General features: G+C 40.1%; 1 long non-coding RNA gene across 1 annotated transcript in view; it reads left to right on the forward strand.

The window, feature by feature from the left end:
• Positions 1 to 2,752: 2,752 nt before the first annotated feature.
• The window catches only part of LOC141424628 (uncharacterized), a 33,026-nt gene continuing 14,857 nt past the window's right edge, over positions 2,753 to 20,921 (forward strand). Inside the window, exons 1-2 of the long non-coding RNA XR_012449501.1 lie at positions 2,753 to 2,887; positions 3,742 to 3,847. This is a non-coding gene — a long non-coding RNA (uncharacterized lncRNA). The remainder of the gene's footprint in view (positions 2,888 to 3,741; positions 3,848 to 20,921) is intronic.

Below are 20,921 nucleotides of genomic sequence, written 5' to 3' on the forward strand. Positions count from 1 at the left end.
TACTGACCAGGTTTAGTTGTAATGTATTTTGTTTTATTTATTATTTATTTTTGGGGTACTAGGGTTTGAACTCAGGGCCTCATGCTTGCTAGGCAGGCACTAGATGTAATGTATTTTGAATTAAAGAGAACATTAGTTGGTCATTTTACATGTATTAAACTGATACACTTTTTTTAGAACAGTAAACCGAAAATTTATTATCACTGTCATCCACTGTAATAAAATATTATTTGAACAAACCAACACAAGCTGATGCAATCATTAAGGAATTTCTTTTCAAATCTCTCACTTTTTTGACAAATTCTTTCCTTGCCTTAGGATGAAAACCTGGGGAGTCCCTCAACACCCATGGTTAAGTCTTAAATCAAAATATCAATCAGGTAGTAAAATTACTAATTTTCATGAAATAATTATATTCCAAACATGATTAAAAATTAAGTGAGGTAATTTTAATTTTCCACCTTGAATTTAGAAGAAAGTTTAACACACTCTTAATTTTATAAAAGTTTGTACAATATTTAGATAAAGTCTAACACGCAACTCTACATACTTTTAGTCACAGATACATAGGGAATTAACTTAGAATTACTTAGAATAATAGTTGTTTTACCACACAGTTAGAAGGAGGTTATTTAAGAGACTTTTATATGAACAGATACTTGAATTCTGATTTAGTTAAGGTTTACTTTCTTAAGTAGTCAAAGGCTTGACAAGATCAACAGAAAACACATGATTATTTTGATAAAAAATTTTTAAAGCCAGTTTCTTACAGACGTTACTCAGAGCAGAACAATATTAAGACAGCCTTGTTGTTATAGACATAGACTTAAGTTCTAGTTTTATATTAACACACTAAATTTTGACCTTAGAGAAATTTTTAGGCATTTAAAAATTGTAGTCAAGTTAATTACACACATAAACTTGATAAGTTTAAGACCTTTCTAATTTGCTTTTTGAAATAACTTATAAAAATTTAAATTTAGACAGAATTGTTTTTTTCAACAAAATAAAATATTAGTATTATATTTAATACAGACCCAGGAAGAAAATCAATCCTAAATTATTTCTTTATCCAATAAGCAATTTGTAAAAATATTTGTTAATAGATCCAATTATAAAAGAGTTGAATGTAAATTACACTTATTACAGAATGAAACAGATCAAGGTTATTGTTCATGTAATATTTTTCTTTGGTCCTAGGCAGAAGATAATTCTTGAATGCCTCATTTAGTTAGACATAAAAACTTTAGAAAAAACAGGTTTTCTTAAAAGTAGCAGCAGAAGAGGTGGGGGAGAACAAACAGAAGCAACAATTCTTTTACATTAATTTTACAGTAAGATTTATCCTAAGTATGTTTGTATACATGCATATGTGAAAAAGTCTTTAAATTAGGTGTGCCATAAATATCAAGTTGAGTAGGCATAGTTTTAAGAGGTCAAGAACATGAAAAAATTAATTTAGTGGCCGCAAGTTTGTTGGTCAATTATTTTGTAAATTTTCGAGCAGATTGAGATGTGTCCCATGTTGTTTTTTCAGACTCTTTTGGGAGGCTTGATAAGGTGAAACAAGAGTCAATGTTAGAAAAGTCATTCTCAGTCTCCCGTAAGACTGTGGCCATAGCTATCAGATTTTGGTCTCTAACAAGTCAATTGTTACAGACATACAAAAACAGACACACAAAAACAGACACACACAAAATCCACATAAGGACACACAAAACAATTACATTAATTCCAAGTGTGCTCTAGATATTGTCTTTTTCTTTTATAATAGACTAGTCAGTTTGAATTTTCCCTAGGAGGTAAGATGTGCTTTTTATTTTAAAGCTGTTTATAGGCTTTATTTTTATAGTTATCAGCCCATCTTTTAGTTTTTGGAGAATTTTTTTGTGAATGTTGGGGACTGACTGGAAAATAAAATGAAGGTGAAGGTAAATTTTTCCTAATCTGAGTCAGGTGTAAGAGTGGTATATTTGGTCATTGCCTCTGGAAGGTGAGAGAAGAGGGCTGAGTTTTTATTGGGGCCATGTAGAACCTTTTACTTTTTAATATTATTTTTATAGTTAACTTCCTTAAATGCAGCCTTGTCCATTTTATCCAGGAGGCAGGTAATTATTTAACATTAAAAGACTTTAGATTTACCTCTAAAGGGTACTTTTTAAATAATTTGTAAAAATAGTTTACCTTGGATTATAGCAACTTTGTTATCAGTCAAATCTTTTAAGTGAATTTATGGAGCCTAGTTTTGGGTGTAGAGCTGTTATCCCATATCCTCCTCCAGACAAAGGATGCAGGATGCATGAGTCCCCACTCTTATTTTATATCAAAAATTAGTCTTTAAATCAGAATTTGTATGCAAGGCAGGGAAAGGGGCAGACTGGTATGGAGTGGTGAAAAGGATTACATCTCCATTGAAACTGGTGATATCTTGCTATCTTAGTAAGCATGGAAAAGTTAGAATGAATTAGCCCCTCAAGAATTAATTTTAGAAAAGGGGTCTTTTATAATAAAAAAGCCCAAATGACTTATTGAAGTCATGACACAACCCAAAAAGGCTGTCCTTTTGTCTTTTAGCTAATTCCATAACCCAGAGTATTGAAATCCCAACTTTTAAATATATGGGACATTTGTAGGAGATAAAAACTTTCACAGAAAATTGAAATTTTTTCTTTCTTTGGTCTCTCCAGCCTATGTGCACTTAGGACTGAAGGCGTGCACATAGGCTGAAGGCATGTGTGAAAGGCTGAGGGCATGGGTCTGTAACCCCAACCTCATGGTGCCTTGGCCAGGAGAGCAGACGGGCCAGTCCAAGGTCACCACCTGGATATGACCCGTCCTCTCCCCTGGTCTTTACATGTCTGCAAGGGGAAAATGGCCCATCTCCAAAGTAAGACTTTAAAGAGGGAGTGTTAGTAGAGCATTTAGACAGGTTTAGAGGCTAAGCATTAGGTGGGAAAAAAAATCCAGGAGTTCAGGACAGAAAAGCAGCTCTAATCCTCTGCAATATGTCATTTAGATTTTTAATTGATTTTATGTTTTTAGCCCTGGAACCCTGTGAGTCACTCGGGAGGCTGAGAAAATTGACAATCCAATTTGAGTAGGACTTTTTTTTTTCTCCTCATCCATATCTGTCTCTGTTGTCCTCACTGGGATGGCCACGCCAGGAGGAGACAGGAGCAGGATATGGAGTAGGAGGGTGAAATGAACCTCCATCATGGCTGAGACAGATTTAGAGAGAAGAGTTTCAAAGTTAAACCCTTTTCATACCTTGTGAGATGAGGGAAGAGGAAAGAATGACATAGAGGTGGGTCGAAGTCAGAGGAGGAGGAGAGTTTTTTTTTAATGGAAGATGATGAAACTCGAGAGAGATTTTTTTTTTTAGGAGGAGACTGTGACAAAGTGAACGACTTTGACAGATAGAGGGTTTAGAGTAGAGATAAACAGAGGCTTAGATATAGGGGAACCTTGGATCATGTTCCATAGTGTTGGAGGAAGTTTTTGAGATCGCACTGAATTTGGAAAGTGAAAGTGTCCTGTTCTTGTCAATGGTTTTATTGTCCAATTTATATTGGGGCCAGACTGTTATAGCAGAAAATCAGCCATTTAGGCTTAATGATTTCTGTGAGACCCAGGGTCTGGAGGTTTTGGAGGAGACATCCCATAGATCTGTTCCTCGGGAGCTCTAGTCCATTTTTGTGGAAAAAGGTGGTGCGTAATCTCCACGGTGGTTCTGCCTGTTAGGACAGACCTATCAGAGGGCCAGAGTACCCTCTCAACCACTGAAGTCTCCGATATGCTTCCGAGGCAGTGCACCTGCATCTTTACAAGCATCCCCAGAAAATAACAGGTGAGTCCATCCAGCAGGCAGAAAGAGTAACTTACCCTGCACCAGGGCTTCTAAGATAGAGTCCTGGACTCTGACAGTCAGTGTGAGAGAAACCCAAAAAAGGGAAAAGTCACCAAAATTGAAGGCCAGTGTTAGATGGGGGTCCAGCAGTGGGGAGTAATCCCTCTTGGAGCCATCAAAGAAAGGAAGAAACGAGTAGAAGAGATGGAGTGACAGAAGGGAGGGGAGGCAGCAGGTGATGGGGAGAGGATGACCCTAGTCTGTGCTCAGTTTCTGGGAATTAACCTGGGAAAAGCTGCTGCTGCTGCCCACTGCTTTTCAGGTTGCAAGAGTGGAGAGCTGAGAACTGAACCTACACACCCTTCCCTGGTTTTGGTGCCTTGCATTAGATTGAAGAGAGGCACAGAAGGTTAGGCTAGAGGCAGCTCAGCATCAGCACAGGCTTTATTTGGGAAAGAGAGCCTGTGGAGGGGTCTCCAGCAAGACAGCTAGAGCCCACTGCCGAGTGCCAGATTGCTGCTGGAAAAGTATCAGGAAGGTCACTGGGTAGGGAGATTTTCCTGTGGGTCACTAAGGAGTGCTGTTGCTGGGGAACCAAGCAAGATAAGTTGTGGTTAGGTCACTTGTTTGCTCAACTGTACTTGGTTCCCACCCAAAGATTAAGGTTAACAACTGTCCCTTTGTCAGTCTTTGGGGTCAGGTGAGGGGGTTTCCAGTAAGCCACCTGCAAGCAGGGAGGGTGGCCACCTAACATGGCTGGCCTCACTGGTAACCCCAGCATGCATAATAAGTTTTATTATTATTTATTACTGAGTAATAGATTTTTCTCTTTTCATCATATATGGTTTTTGGCATCCCTTAATAAGATATATTCTATTATCAGTAACTGAAGTGTCATTCTTTCTGTTTTCTGTCAGTGTTTAAATCAGAATTATATCAGTACATTAAATTAATTGAAAAGCTCTTTTTGTATTCTAATTTACATAATCCAGAAACTATTTACTCATTTCAAGATTAAAATATCTAAAAAACAGCAGAGATTATGATAAAACCAGGTACAACTAAATTAAAGGCAGTGAAAGCCAGGCACCAGTGGCTCACACCTGTAATCCTAGCTACTCAGGCGGCAGAGATCAGGAGGATTGAAGTTCGAAGCCAACCCGGGCCAATAGTTTCCAAGACCCTATCTCGAAAAACCCTTCACAAAAAAAGGGCCGGTAGAGTGGCTCAAGGTGAAGGCCCTGAGTTCAAGCCCCAGTACTTCAAAATAAAAAGGTAGTGAAAACATTAGAGAAACTATTGTTGATTTTTACAGAAGTAAATACAATTTGCAATGATGATATGATAGTTATGAAAATTTCATAACTATTATAATCTATCAAACTATATAAAGCAAAACCTCTAAGCAATAAAGTGAGGGACAGAAATAAAATTATACTAACAACCTTACACACGCTGTTCCGTATATAAGAAATATCATATAGATGAAAACAATTTTCACTTCTAAGAACATTCTAACATTACTAACAGTGATAATTTTACAAGGTGCAATAATAGCAGTTATTAAATCATTCTGACAAATCAATAAAATAGAATCCTATGCAGTCTTTATCCTATGCTGTAAATGACTTTGAGAGATGTGGATTTATCATTGTAGTATTGTGTTTAATTATAGTCTTTGAGCAATTTTAAAGTGATGGTCAATTTCAAGATATCTTCACTGCTCCCCAGTAGAAACCCTGGACCCGCTGGCAGTCAGTTCTCATTTCCCCAACACTAACCTATTTACACCTGTGTGGGTTTCCTTCCTTTGGACATGTCACATAAATGGAGCCGTGTAACATGAGGCTTTTTTGTGTGTGGCTTTTTTTGCTTAATGTTCTCAAGGTTCACGCACGGTGTAGCATGCATCAGTACTTCACTCCTTTTCGTGGTTGAAATTTGATGGGGTGGACATACCACATTTTGTTTATTCATGGGCTGTTTTTTTTTTTCCAGTTTTGACTATTAGGAATAATGCTGCAATGAACTTTGTCTGTAAGTTTTATATGAACCTATGTTTTCATTCCCTAGGAGTAGAATCGCTGGGCTAGGTGGTAACCCCAGCTTTTATTTTGGGGGGAATTTTTCCAAAGTGGCTGCAGCAGTTTAGATTCTAACCAGTAGTGTATGAAGACTCCAATGTCTCCATAGCCTTTCTAACCCTTATTATTTGTCTTTCTCGTTTGAAGGTATTTTGGGATTTGAACTCAGGCCCTCAAGCTTGCTAGGCAAGTGCTCTCCCACTTGAGCCCTGCCCTCAGCCGTTTTTGCTTTAGCTATTTTTCGAATAGGATCTTGATGTTTATGCTCTAGTTGGCCTGGACCTTGATCCTCCTATTTATGCTTCCCTCATATCTGGGATGGCAAGCATTCGCCACCATTCCCAGCCATTGGTTGAGATGGGAGTCTCATGAGTAGCTGGGATTACAGGTAGGAGCCACTGCTTCCAGTTTGTCTTTCCTTCCTTCCTCTCTCTCTTTCTTTCTTTCTTTCTTTCTTTCTTTCTTTCTTTCTTTCTTTCTTTCTTCTTTCCCTCCCTTCCTTCTTTCATCATAGCCATCTTCTTGGGCATGAAGTGGTATCTCACTGTGGTTTTGATTTTCATTCCTAAATGGATAATAATTGCATGGTTTTCTGTGTGCTTGTGGGCCATTTCTTAATCTTCTTTTCTTTATTCATATATTCATATGTGCATACATTGTTTGGGTCATTTCTCCCCCCTGTCCCCCACCCTCTCCCTCTATTTCTTTATCTTCTTTGGAGAAATGTCTGCTCACATCCTTTGCCTACTTTGAACTGTGTTATTTGTCTTTTTATAGTTGATCTGTAATAATTCCTTATATACTTTGGATTCTCCACCCTTATCAAATATAAGATTTGCAAATATTTTCTCCTATTCTGAGTCGTCTTTTCACTGTCTTGATGATATCCTTTTTTTTTTTTTTTTCTTTTTTTGTGGTACTGAGGGTTTGAATTCAAGGCCTCAGGCTTGCTAGGCAGGTGCTCTACCACTTGAGCCACTTCAGCAGCCCCTTTTTTTTTGTTGGTTATTATTGAGGTAGAGTTTCACTTTATACCCAAGCCGGCCTGGACCACAGTCTTTCTATTTGTGCTTCTCCGTGTAGTTGGGATGATAAGTGCAAAGAACCACACCCAGCCATTAGTTGTGATGGGGTCTTATGAACTTTTTGCCTGGGGTAGCCTCAAACTGTGATCCTCCTGATCTCCACCTCCTAAGTAGCTGGGATTATAGGCTTGTACCACTGTGCCTGGTCTTGATAGTTTTTTAAAGTTACAAAATATCTACTTCTGACAGAAAAGCTCCATAGATGCTGTCTGTGATTTGAATGTTTGTGTCTTCCAAATTTCATGTTAAAATTTAATCCCCATTGCTCAAGTAATGAGTGGTGGGGCTTTTGGAAGTTAATGGATAATGACCTTATAAGAGGGCTGGAGGGAGTCTATTCATTCCTTGTTGTCCTTCCACCCTGTGAGGACACTGAAGCCAGGAGCTACCTATGGGACAGAGCGAGCCCTCCCTAGGCACTGAATCTTCTGGTGCCTTGATCTTGGACATCCGCTCCAGAATTATGAGAAATAAATTATTCTACTTATAAAATTTCCAGCTGCTATGGGAAGGTTTGAGTGTTTGCTTCCCAGAAATCCTGTGATGGGAACTTGATGTTCAAAATCATACATAAATGGCATTTGGACTTCTGTGAGATAACTAGAATTAAATAAAGTCATCAGGGTGGAGCCCCTATGACAGCATTAAAGGAGAGACCAGAGCTGATCTGCTTGGTCTGTCTCACTGAGTGATGCCCACGCTGGATGCTTAGCAGATGCCAGCACCACGGGACTTCCCAGGCTCTGCAATAGTGAGACATGCTTTATAGTTACTTGGTCTCGGGCATTTGTTACAGTAGCCGGAATTGGACTAAGACAATACATAGACTGCATGAGGGAAGATACTGATCCTGACTGGGTTTACTTACATGGACTGTGCCTACCATATAAATTACAGCCACAAACTGTAATGAAGGGGTCTTTGAAAATTTACTGTGAAGTTTATACCTAAAGGTGAATTCTTTAAATTCACCCTGCTTAGGATTTATAGTGATTCTGGACTTTGAGGATTCACAGCATTCAGCTTTCTGGAGGAAGATCCAGGCCACTGTCATTTCATATATGGGGTCCGCCTTGGTCTTTCCAGTTTTTTCCTTTTTGAATGCTGGTTAGAGACATAGCAGGCAGGCCCCCTCTCCTCCATGTGCATTGCACCCTTCTTATTTTCTCCTTTTCGTCTCTCTGCCCTGATGTGTCACAATTTTTCTGCAGGTCTTTGTTCCAAGTCACTAATTCTTGCTTTGGATGTCTATTTCTTCACCCAGTGTTAATTCTTTGATCACTTTTCTTGGCAGGTTTGTGAAACTTAGATGTTCTTCCTCTTCCCCACCGTATGTGTTACCCACAGTTCTAGACATTTCCCCTTGGTCTCAGAAAATGGGTTGAAGAGTTGTTCCTCTTTCTCCATTCCATGGAAGTTTGTAGGAAATGGCACTCTGTTTTTGTAGCTGGGTAGATTTGTAACTACTGAGTTCATGTCTTTAATAATTACAGCTCAATTCAGGCTCGCTTTTCTTTCTTTTCTTTCTTTCTTTCTCTTTCTTTCTTTCTTTCTTTTTTTCTTTCTTTCGTCTCTCTCTCCCTCCCCCCCTTCCCTTTTCTCTCTTCTCTCTCATCAGTTTTGACAAGTGATGTTTTTGTTCTAGAAAAATTCACAGCCTGTCTAACATTTCACACTTGTGGGCTTGGAATTGTTTATAGTGCTTTTGCTCATTCTTTAAAAAAAAAATCCTTCTGAACCAGTAAGTGGTGACCTCTTTTTGATCACAGAATTTTTAATGGTTTTTCTTTTTGTTTCTAGAAGAGTCTTGCTGAACAGGTGCTTTTAAAACAACCTGCTTGGCTTTATTCATCTTCTGTATTTTAGCATTATTTTCCATTTTATTAATTTAATTATTGACTTTTTATTTCTTCCTTTTCCCTGTGTTCTTTGGGCTTCTTCTCTTATGATGCTTTTTTTAACTTCTTGAGATGAACTCATAGGTCACTAATTTTCAGTCTTTTTTCTCTCAGGAAGTATTTAAGTCTACCTTTCGCTCTAAGAATTTTTTTTTTAACTGAATCTCTTAAGTTTTGGGATGTAGCATTTTTGTTATTGTCCAATTTCTTAATTTTTTCTAATTTTCCTTTTGATTTCTTCTTGGCCTAGAAGCTATTTATAAAGTGTGTATCTAAACTTTTGAAGCTTGTGGAGTTTTAAGTACCATCTCTTGCTCTGGATTTTAAGTACATGTGTGTTGTGGTCAGAGCATGTCTTTGACACCTGCTCTTGCATGTGAATGGCGATTTTCACTATGATATACAAAATGTTCAAGCCTTGTGCTTGCACACTTGGGAACAATATGAATTTTTGGGTGTAGGGTTCTATGTCAAACTGTAGTCTCTTGATGCACTAATTACTGAGAGAATCATGTGAAATCTCCCAGGATGAAGGTAGATTAATTTTTCCCTTCAGCTGTAGTTCTGTAACTTTTTCCTTATATATATTTGAGGCTGCCTCACTATACAGGTTAGCATTGTTTTGTCTTTCTTGTGAATTGAGCTTTTTATCATTATGTAGTGGCCACTTTTATTCCAGATAATGCTTTTTTTATTTTTTGCTAAAATGCTACCTGATGTTAATAGAGCTATTCCAACTTTCAATAGCCCAAGCTGGCCTCAAACTTGTGATCTTCCTGCCTCAGCCTTCTGAGTGCTGGGATTACAGGTGCATCCTACCATGCCTTGCTAGTTTCTAATTATGGTGAAGTATGCATAACATAAAATTTACCATGCTAACCATGTTTAAGAGCAGCAGCCCTCTTTTGATTAACTCTTGTCACAGAGACAGTCTCTCATCTTACTGTTAAACTCCCTAGCTTTCTCTGTTTTAGGTGGGTCTCTGTTAAGGTTTGGATTTGTTTTGTCACCCGGCCAGAGTGACTATCTGTTTAACTTCATGAAGTCCACTTCCATTTGCTGTTCTATCAGAGTTTGTTTCTACCATCATATTTTGTATTTTTTTCACTTCTGTGTGTCCTCTCCTTCCTTTCCCACTTTTTTTTTTATTGATTGAAATGTTAAGAAAGATATATTCTTCTTTATCTCTTGGCTTGGATCTTACACCTTCTATTTCTGATTCTTTAGTGGTTACTCATAAGTACTAGCATGTATTCTGAACTGTCTCAAGTTGTTCATAGCTGGTCTCCCACCAAGGGATGTGATGACCTCACCTGCTGTTAACCAAAGCCACCTTCTCTCGTTTTGAGTGTGATCTCTGTCCTATATGTTAGTCCTCTGTTATTTTCCCTTAACTAAATCAGTTATTCATCCTATGACTTGACACAGTTGGTGTTTTTGTCTTTTTGGGGTGGTACTGGGGTTTGAACTCAAGGCCTCCCGCTTGCTAGGCGGATGCTATTCCGGATTGAGTCACTCCACCAGCCCTTCTTTTTGTGGTGGGTTTTTTCAAGATAGGGTCTCTGGAACTATTTGTCCAGGCTGGCTTCGAACATGATCCTCCAGATCTCTGCCTCCTGTGTAGCTAGGATCACAGGCTGGAGCCGCCAGTGCCTGGCAACACAGTCAATGTCTGGTCATATTTCTATGTTCACCAGTGTCTTTTCTCACTATTTCATCTCCCAGCTTTCTTTGGGGATATTTTTTCTTTTTCTTAAAATAGACCCTTTATCAGTGCTGTCACTGAGTGTCTATGGACACTCACTGCTGGTCTAAACATTTTGAGTTCATCCTTGTTCTCCAATCATAACTTCAGCTGGCCAGCACATGGAAGTCATTACTGGTTGACCTTTCAGGATTTCGATGTTATAACGCCACCGTGTTTTGCTTCACTGTTGCTTGACGATTAGCGAGTGGGCTGATTTTAAGGTCTTCTCAGTTGTGATCATTGAAAGTTTACTACGAACTCTGTATCTAGAGATGAATTCTTTAGATTCACACTGCTTGGGATTTGTGGTGCTTCTGGACTCTACATCATTCATCATCCTGGGAAAATATCTGGGCCACGATCATGTCATATTTCTGGTCTGCCCCAGTCTCTAGTTTTTGCCTTTTTTGAATCCTTTAGAAATGGAGAAGCTTTTCCCTCTCCTCCAGGTGCCTAACCCTCTTCTAACTTTCTACTTTTCATCTCTCTGCACTAGGTTTCTCCAGGCCTTTGTTCTGAGTCACTAATTCTTACTTTAGATGTGTATATTTTGCTATTAAATTATCCACTAAATTTCAAAATTAGGTAATTCACTTTCCAGGATGCAAAAGTCAAAACCATATAAAAAGATATGTAGTGAACAGTCTTTCTCTGCCCCATCTGTGACTTCCCAGCTTCCCTCCACAGGCCCACTAGCCTTCTTTGCCTTTTCAGTGTCTTTGGCTCCTCACAGTATTTCACACAATAGATACTCGTGTAAATAACTTCTTATTCTCTCCCTTTATCATACAAAAGGAAGCATATTATACATCTTGCTCTGTACTTTAATTTTGTTTTTAAATAATATAGTTAGGGCTGGGGACATGTCTTAAGAGATAGGGTGCTTGCCTAGCAAGTGTGAAGCCTTGAGTTCAATATACAGTGCCACCAACCCCCCACCCAAAACCAAACACACACACGCACACAAACAACACTCTGGTAAGTACGGCAACCACTGGTTACTTCACAACATTAGATGTAGATGAAGGGAATTTTTTTTTTTTTGGTAGTATTGGGGTTTGAACTCAGGGTCTTCCACTTGCTAGGCAAATGCTGAACCACTTGAGCCACGCCCCCAGACTTTTTTTTTTTGTTCTGTTTTAATAACAGGATCTGAGCCTGTGGTAGATGGTGACTATGAGCATGTTACGGTGTTTACAAATTCAAATGGACAATATTTTCACATGCGATCAACCCAATTTAGGCAGCATGATGAGGGCACATGTAACTCCTTGACTTTTCACTACATTAATCTCTATTTGATTAATAAACAGAAATCTAGAATGTTGATGTATATCCGTGGAAATGAGAAGGAAAAGTAGACTCTTCTGCTGTCGTGACTGAATGTCCCCTCCTCCTCCATGGTTTGGATCATAAATGTCCCCAAAGGCCACGTGCTAAAGGCTTAGTCTCCAGCCTGTGGTGCTTTTGGGAGATGGTGAAACCTTTAGGAGGTGGAGCCTAATGGAAGGAAGTTAGGTCATTGGGGCTGTACCCTTTGAAGAGGACTTTGTGATCACAGCCCTGTTCTGTCTCTCTTTTTGCTTCTCAGCCACCATTAGGTGAGCATCTTCCTCAATCAGTCCCTCCTACCATGATGTACTGGGCAGCCACAGGCCTAAAGCAACAGGGCCAAGCAACCATAAACTGAAACTTCTGAAATTGTGAGCCAAAATAAACCTTTTCCTCCTGATTATCTCAGGTATTTTGTCATAGTGATGGAAAGTTGACTAACTCTCTACACGCACCTCCACAGATTTGTACACTGAATACTAACCCCCTATACAATGGTATTAGGAGATGGAGCCTTTGGGAAGTGACTAGGTCATGAGGGTAGAGCCCTATGAACTGGTGTGTGCCCTTATAAGTGACCCCAGAGAGATCTCTCACCCTCTTTCCACTGTGTGAGGATATAAGAGGAGGCTGTCATCTTCAAGCCAGAAAAGGGCCCTTACCAGAATCCACTTTTGCTGGTACCCTGATTCACATTACCAACCTCCAGATGTGTGAGAAATAAATTTCTCACTCAGTCTATTGGATTTTTGTTATAGCAGCCTAAGCAGATGAAGAAAGATGTGTTTTGTCTTTTAGAATTGTTTTAAAGTAGACTTTATTATTTTTTTGAGACAGAGTCTTGCTATGTTGCCCAGGCTGAACTCAAACTCCTGGGTTCAAAAAATCCTCCCATCTCAGCCAGGTGCAGTGGCTCACACCAATATCACAGGTACTGTTGAAGTAGAGATCAGGAGGATCGCAGTTTGAAATGTAAATAGGATTGTGCCAGGCAATTACAGTCAGGGCAAAAATGTGAGACCCTACATGGCAGAGTGCTTGCCTAGCAAGTTCAGGCCCTGAGTTCAAACCCCAGAACGAAAAACAAAACCCCCTCCCATTTTAGCCTCCCAGGTAGCTGGGACTACAGGTGCACACCAGCACACCTGGTTTTTGTTTTGCTTAATCTTACTATAGGAATCTTACTATAGGAATCTCCCTGAGGGCCCCTGGCACTCATAGGAAATAGAAAGGCCTTAGGCTCTATCTTTTCTTCTGTCCTTTCTGCATTAGTCTTCCAGGTATCATAGCTTTTCTCCTCTTCTTTCTCTACTTCATCCTTTGCTTTCACCTAGTGGCCTTCTCAGCCCACAGATTTGTTTGCTGGTCCCTTCACAGTGGTTAAGAAATGGCAGCTGCAGCTTATTTGGCTCTTTTGATTGTGCAGAGCATAGACTTTACAACTTACAAGTTTTACAGATGTGATTTCACCTATGCCTAACAATGTTGTGATGTAGAATATTGTTATCTATAATTGTTAAATGAAATAACTGAGACCCAGCAAGAAGTACTTGTCTAACATCACACAGCCAACAAGTGGCAGGGCAGGTACAAACCCAGGATTTCTAGCTTGAGGCCAGTGTGCTCTGAGGAGTCTAGCTCAGCCAGCTGTCTAGTAAACACGCATCTAAAGGAAATTCCAACATCTGGACAAACTGGATTTCTAACTCATCACTTGGCTCCCAACTTTCTGATATTTTTATGAAAGAAATTTTTATGACAAATCTGTGATATGAGAATGGTACTCTTAAATTATAGACTTAAAAAATTCGGTGTGGGTTTTGTGAATGTGCCAAGGGTCCATCTGTCACTTGATCTTGCTGTCCAGCCATGTTTGGCCATCACTGAGAGTTTTCTGATGGATTACTGGTGGTCAAGGACTTCTGAAAATACAAGTGTGTCCCTGAGCTCAAACCTGAGTGGAAAAAAAGAAGAAAAGCTGAGTAAGAGTCTGACTAATAACTCTTTGGAAGAAATTGATCAGTGTCTGAGACTTTTCCATCTGCCTTTCAGTAGAGAAGTTTCCTTCTCAAATCCCAAAGCCCCGTGCATTTGGCCAGCACAAAGTACTGTGCACACTCATCCATCTTTAATAAACACTCAATACACACAGCATACTGATGATTATACACAGGGCTACAGAGGTGCAAAAGACAGAATTGCATCCTAAAAAAAGTCTGCAATCTATAGAAGTTTCAACATTGTGATTAAACCAGGCTGACTGCTCATTGGGGTTCCTCTACCATTTCTGACTAACAATCAACCTTAGATAAGTGTCAAATCCCTTTAACCCTCACTGTCCTCATCTGTAAACTAAGACCAATCAATAATTCCTTAATCCTGGCAACTTGAGAGGATGAGATTGAAAGGATTGCGTGGGCTAGTTTGGGTAAAAAAGTTTGTGAGATCTCTGTCTCAACAGGAAAAAGTTGGGGTAGTGGTGTACACCTGTCAACCCAGCTGTGATAGGAAATGTAAAATAGGAGAATTATGGTCCAGGCTGACCTGGGCAAAAAAAGCAAGACCCTATCTCCAAAATAACCAGAGCAAAAAGGGCTGGAGGCCTGGCTTAAGTGATAGAGCACCTGCCTAGCAAATGCTAAGCCCTGAGTTCAACCCCCAAACCACCAAATTAAAAAAAATTCCTATCACTCAGTGTTGATGTGGAGACTAAGTGAGGGCATGTATATATAAGAGGGTGCACAGAGTAAACCTAAATAAAAGGCCATTGGTGTAACATCATTAAGATGTGGGGTGTGTGGCTTATACATGAAGAGACATTGTGGTCCAGAAAGGGGGACAGTGGTTTGGGGCTGGATAAACCCACTGATGTTACCAGAATAAGATGCTCTTGCAGGTTTGGCAGGTGGAAGATAATTTTTTTTTTCTTTTTTGGCAGTACTGGGGTTTGAACTTACACTTCCTAGGCAGGTGCTCTACCACTTGAGTCACTCTTCCAGCCTCAGCTGGCAGAGAATGGAAAGAGGTTTTCTGATGCAAAGGCATAGAGGTGAGAAAGAGCCACACACATTCAGCATATAGCCTGTGTCCACCAGGCATGGTGGGGTGAGCCTCTGGTCCCAGAACTGGGGAGGCTGAGGTAGGAGCCCATCCCAGGAGCTCAAGAGACCATCCTGGACTTAGTGAGATCCCGTCTCAAAAACAAAAACCCCCAACCAACCAACTAAGCAAAAACAATAGCACATGTTTATGAGTAGGACTAACCTGGAGGTGCAAGCGAGTGTGTATTAACAGGTTTTTAATTATGAGTATCCCAGTGAACACTCACTATGTGTCTGGTAATGTGCTTTGCATTATGTAAACATATCCTCCTAACAATCTATGAAATCCTCCCATAAAATCTTGAAACACCAGCCCAACTTCCTTTCTAGACAAAGCTCTGTACTGAGGAGAAATGGCTGGGCACAGACCTCGAACTGGACAGCACAGCAGGGAGCCAGGTAAAGCCAAGGGCCAGACAAAAGTGGGGCCAGACTGATTGTGCAGTTCTCACTGGGCAGGGCTCCCTGGAAGCCACGATTTAAGGACTTTTTTAGCACAACTGAAGAGGGTGTTGTAGTCATATATCTTGCCAAGAAATCCTTGCTGTTCTTCCCACTGAGGAGCACAGGAAAACCTATCTCATTTAAACATCAGCAATAGACAAGGGTGACAGAGAGGAAACCCAGCCTCATTCAGGGTGCTGACAGGAAACAGAGACTAAGCACAAAAATAGGTCATTAGTCAATAGAGGTCTCTAGAAAGACACACCTATAGATGAAAACCCTAATTTAATATCTTAAAATGAAGAAAAAGAATTTTTTTGAATGACAGAATCTGTGGAACTAAAGCCTAAATCAAGGTTCTAAAAATTAAGCTAGGAGATAATTGGGCAAAAGGAAGATTTGAAAAAACATTCACACAGAACTCCGTAAAGAAAAGCCATGTTTTCTTTTCTGAAATGACAAATCATTTCAGAAATGGAAACAAATTAGTGGGAGTTAATTATATAAATAGGGTCTTAAGTGAAATAGAAGATGAAAAGGAGATTTTTTTCTTTTTAATCAAAATAAACTGCAGAATGGTAGGAAAAAAGATTTGAAAGTAATGTAACCATGAAATGAGAGATGGGAGAAGAAAGAGCTTTCTTGGCTGGTGGAAGATGGAGGGCTTCCACTCAAGTTTCATCTTGCCAGGGGTCACAGATGCAAGGGCTTAAGTGGGGTTCTGGAGAGTCTAATTTTAGCCATAACCAGGTGGGCTCTGGAGTGATTGTTGCAGGAACCGATTCTCTGGACGTGGTTTTGTTGTGGTCCACCAGTCACCAGGCATTCCAGATGTTCCAGATTCCTGTAAATCTAAAGAAAGATTGCAGATCAGGCAGTCATATAACAGTTGTTCTTCAATGTTTTCCCTTATTCTTCTTTTCAGGCAAGGCTGACTTTATGCATTAATTATTTGGGGAGTGAGGCTTTGGGGAGTGAAGCAAAACAGAAACAGTGGGAAACCAGACTTGGTTGTGCTAGGAGAGCGTTCACCCATTCATGGATTCAGTGACAAATACAGAAGTTAAAGAAGAAGATTCAACCTGTGTAGAAAAGAGATCCCAGGGCAAAGAGTAAAACAATGGACCAGAATAGAGGTATAATTATACTGAAAGTTTTTCTTTTTTTCTCAGTGCTGGGGATCAACAACCCAGTATCTTGCACATGTGAAGCAAGCAGCACTCTATCACTGAGTGACACCCCAGTCTTTCTAGTGAAATACTTGAACTTGTTTCTTTCTGTTACTGATAAAACAAGTAGGCAAGCATAAAATCAGCAAGGATATGAAAGATTCAAACAATACACTTACAAGCTTGACACAGTTGACATATATAGGACAGTGTACCATGTAGATAAAATCAAGTCATTTTCTTATTGGAAGTCAATTGGTCATAAAAGTGTAGGTTTACATTTTATCACCTTTATGAGGTGGGCAGTTGGGTTCAGCCACAAGAGGAGACAGAAGAGAAGCCCAGGAAAACACAAGGTCTTCTATGCTCACAGGTCCTGGAGTCCTAGAGGAGGAGGCTCAGCACCACTTCACGGGAGAGACCTGAGGGGAATGAGGAGGCAGAAGACAGGGAAAGCATTAGGGGAGAGCCTTTTTTGGGGTTCACACACTCGTGTGTGCGCACACACACACACACACACACACACACAAACACAAATAATAATTATAACAGAGAAGCCAGCACGGCCACTGAATTCAAAGTCAGCATACCAGCAACAATCCATAAAATGAAATCTAAAGAATAATTCAATTTATAATAGCATTGTAATACAATGAAATTTTTGGTAGTGCTGGGATTTGAACTCAGGGTCTTTTGCTTGCTAGGCAAGCTTTCTACCCCAGCCCTTTTGGCTTTAGCTATTTTTTCATATAGGGTCTCACATTTATTTCCAGTTGTCTGCACTAAGATCCTTGTACTTATACTTTCTGTGTGACTGGGTTGACAGGTATGCACCACCATGACCAGCTTTTTTATTGCTTGAGATGGGGTATCTCAAACTTTTTGCTTGGGCTGGTCTTGAACCTTGATTCTCCTGATCTCTGCCTCTTGAGTAGCTAGGATTACAGGAATGAGCCACCGCACCTGGTGTAGAACAACACATTCTTAAGAATAAATTTAGTAAGAGATGACCTCTGTACAAAAATTGTACTGAGGTAAATAATGAAATAGAGAAATACAGCTATGTTCGTCAATTAGGAGAGTCAAGACCATGGAAAAGTATGTTAGTCAGATTTCTATTACCATTACCTGAGATATTTAAAAAAGTTTTCAGTCCATGACTGATTGGGGAATGAGGCTCTTTAATTTTATGGTGGGGAAATCGAAAGAGAAAGAGAGAAAAAGACCAGAGTCCCACCATGCCCTTTCAGGGGCATGCCTCCTGTGACCTAAGACTCCTCACTAGGCCCTTCCTCTTAAAGGTTCCCCACCTTCCAATAGCACCAAGCTGAGGACCAAGCTTTTTAACACATGGGCTTTAGTGGTCATCTTAGATGTAAACTATAGCATAAATAATTGGCTCCCTAATTTGACCTGTACATGTAATGCAATTCCAATCCAAATCCTGAGCTTCTGTTATAAGACTTTATGGAATTTAGGCCAATTCTAAAATTTATAAGAAATGCAAAAGGCCAAGAATCTGTAGAAGGGCTGCGGGTGTAGCTCAGTGGAAGAGCACATGCTTAGTATACATGAGGGCCTGGGTTTAATCCCCCAAAATATACACCCAAATAAAAAGTATACATGGAAGAACAAAGCTGGGCTTTATACCAGAAAATAACAAGACATTATTGAGCCAAATTAATTGAGTTAGTGTAGTATTAGCATAAGTAGAGAGAAATAGGCTGACGGGAAGAATAGGGTCTAGAAATAAACACACACCAGAATTATGACAAGTGTGTCACTGGGACACAATGAATAAATAATGAATAAATGATATATGAAATTTGGATAGTCATAGAGGAAAAACATGGATTTTTTTTTTTTGAGGCAGGGTCTTGCTGTGTAGCTCAGGCTGGCTTGGAACTCACAATCCTCATCCCTCCCAAGTGCTAGGATTGCAGACTGTGTGCCACCACCCCAGCTAAAACTTGTATCTCAAACTCACTGCACTCTCTATAAAATATATCTAGCTGGTTGTACAGTAAATTGCTCAAACAACAACAAAGCTTCCAGAAGAGAATATAAGCGATTATCTTTAAGATTGTGGTGCAGCAAAGGGTTATTAAATAGAATTTTTAAAAAAGATCTTACTATAGAAGAAAAACTGATAAATTAGAACTGTTCATGAAAAGATAGCGAGTGAAGTAACAAGTTACGGTGTAGGAAAAAATATTTTCAATAGACAAAGGATTTGAACCCCAAATAAAAACTCCCACAAATCCATAAGAAAAAGGCTGACAAGATCAAACTGCTTATATATGCTGGGGATGGGAACAGCCCAGGGAGGGACTTCTGCTCGTGGTGCCTTATGACTTGATCTGGGAAGTGGTTACAGGGGTCGCATGCATGTATTTCTTACAATCTTTCAGCAAATACTTAACTATCTTTGTACCTTTCACTATGTTACGTTTCAATAAAGAACTTTACCTTCCCTATAAAGATATTATATTTTGCAGATAGATACTAAATTATTTATGATATGCCTTAAAATAATTCAGTGGGGAGTGGAGTGTGTGTGTGTGTGTGTGTGTGTGTGTGTGTATGTTCATGCAAGTACACGTGTGCAGACACATGGCAAGTGTATAAATGAAGGTTGGCCACACATTAATTATTAAAACCTAATAGCTTATACATGAAGGTTTCTTACACTGTTTGCTTTTGTTTGTATTTAAAGATTTTCATCATTAAAAGTTAAAAACACAAAAATCCCCAAGTACCAGGGTTTAGCAAGGGACACAGTAGAGATATAATTTGCCTATGTGTCCATCTTGGAGAACAGGGAAGGTCACTGGAAGGGTCATTTGCTAAAAGATCCTAATCCTACTGGGAAAAGTTGCTCAAGGATTGATACTACCCTTGGGATCAGGAGTGGGAGACACCATACAAAGAGGTTTGAAGGCAGCCAGCAAGCAGTCTAGAAGTGAGAGAAATCTCTCTCAAGGGCAAGCTGCAAGGGATCGGTCTGTTTCAGCTTCATTGTCAAGCTTCTCTTCTTGCTGTACACACTCACAGAGTCAGCACATTCACACCTGTGGCTTCTGTTGCCACAGAGGCTGATGGCTCTCAGTCTTGCTCCAGGCCAGACACAGGTGCTCAATGCATGGGGGGTTGTGGGTTCCCTTAGGTAAGTCCTAGCTGTCTCAAACTCATCTCACCCCAAATGAATAATTTCCTCTTCCTTTTGCATGTCTTTTCCATTTTAGGGTATGTTAGTCGTTATTACATTGTTAGAGCAAATACCTGAGGTAATCAACTCATCAAGAGTAAAGCTTTTTTTTGGCTTACAGTTTTGGAGGTGTCAAACTATCAATTTGCCCTGTTGTTTTTAGGCCCATGGTAAAGGTTTACATCACGGTGGGAGCACATGGCAGAGGAAAATTACTTACCTCATGGAAGAGAGCCAGAAAGGGGAAAGGGTCCCACAATCGCCTTGAGGACACTCCTACAATGACCTAAAGACCTCCCACTAGGCTCCACTCCTTAAAAGTTCTACCACTTCCCAATAGCACCACCCTGGGGAACCAAGCCTTTAACACATGGGCCTTTGGGGGACATTATAGATTTAAATTCCCCCCTGGTCCCAATCACCAAAGCAAGACCTAGAGGGATAATCGCTGTTTGCTCCTTCTCCTTCTTGCTCTAGCCACCCCCCGCCCCATTAGCATTCACCAAAATCTGAGTTTACACCCTCTTTCCTGGCCCTGTGGCCTGTGTCCTGGGTAGTTCACACACCTCTGTATGTCCTGTCACGTGGCCCCCAATGTGGTCAGACCTTTCTGCTAAGCACATTTCTCCTGTCTAGCCATTTCCCATGCTCTTTATTGCCTAAAGAATAAGCTTTCAACTGGGGAGGAGGGCAAGTTGGGAGCCAGACATTAAAGGACAGGGCATCTGGGAAAAAGAGAGTAGCAATGAGAGAAGGATGCACATTGCAGAGACTGGAGGATTGAAGATCAAACTAAAAATACCATTTTGAGCCAGGTGCCAGTGAAAGATGCCTGTAATCTTAGCTACTCAGGAGGCAGGAGGATCGTGGTTCAAGGCCAGTTCAGGCAACAAAAGTGAGACCTTATCTCAAAAATACCCAGCACAGAAAAGGACTGGTGGAGTGACTCAAGTGGCAGAGCTCCTGCCTAGCAGGCATGAAGCCCTGAATTCGAAACCCAGTACCT

This window comes from Castor canadensis, chromosome 7 (genome assembly GCF_047511655.1).
Source record: "Castor canadensis chromosome 7, mCasCan1.hap1v2, whole genome shotgun sequence".
Lineage (NCBI taxonomy): Eukaryota > Metazoa > Chordata > Mammalia > Rodentia > Castoridae > Castor > Castor canadensis.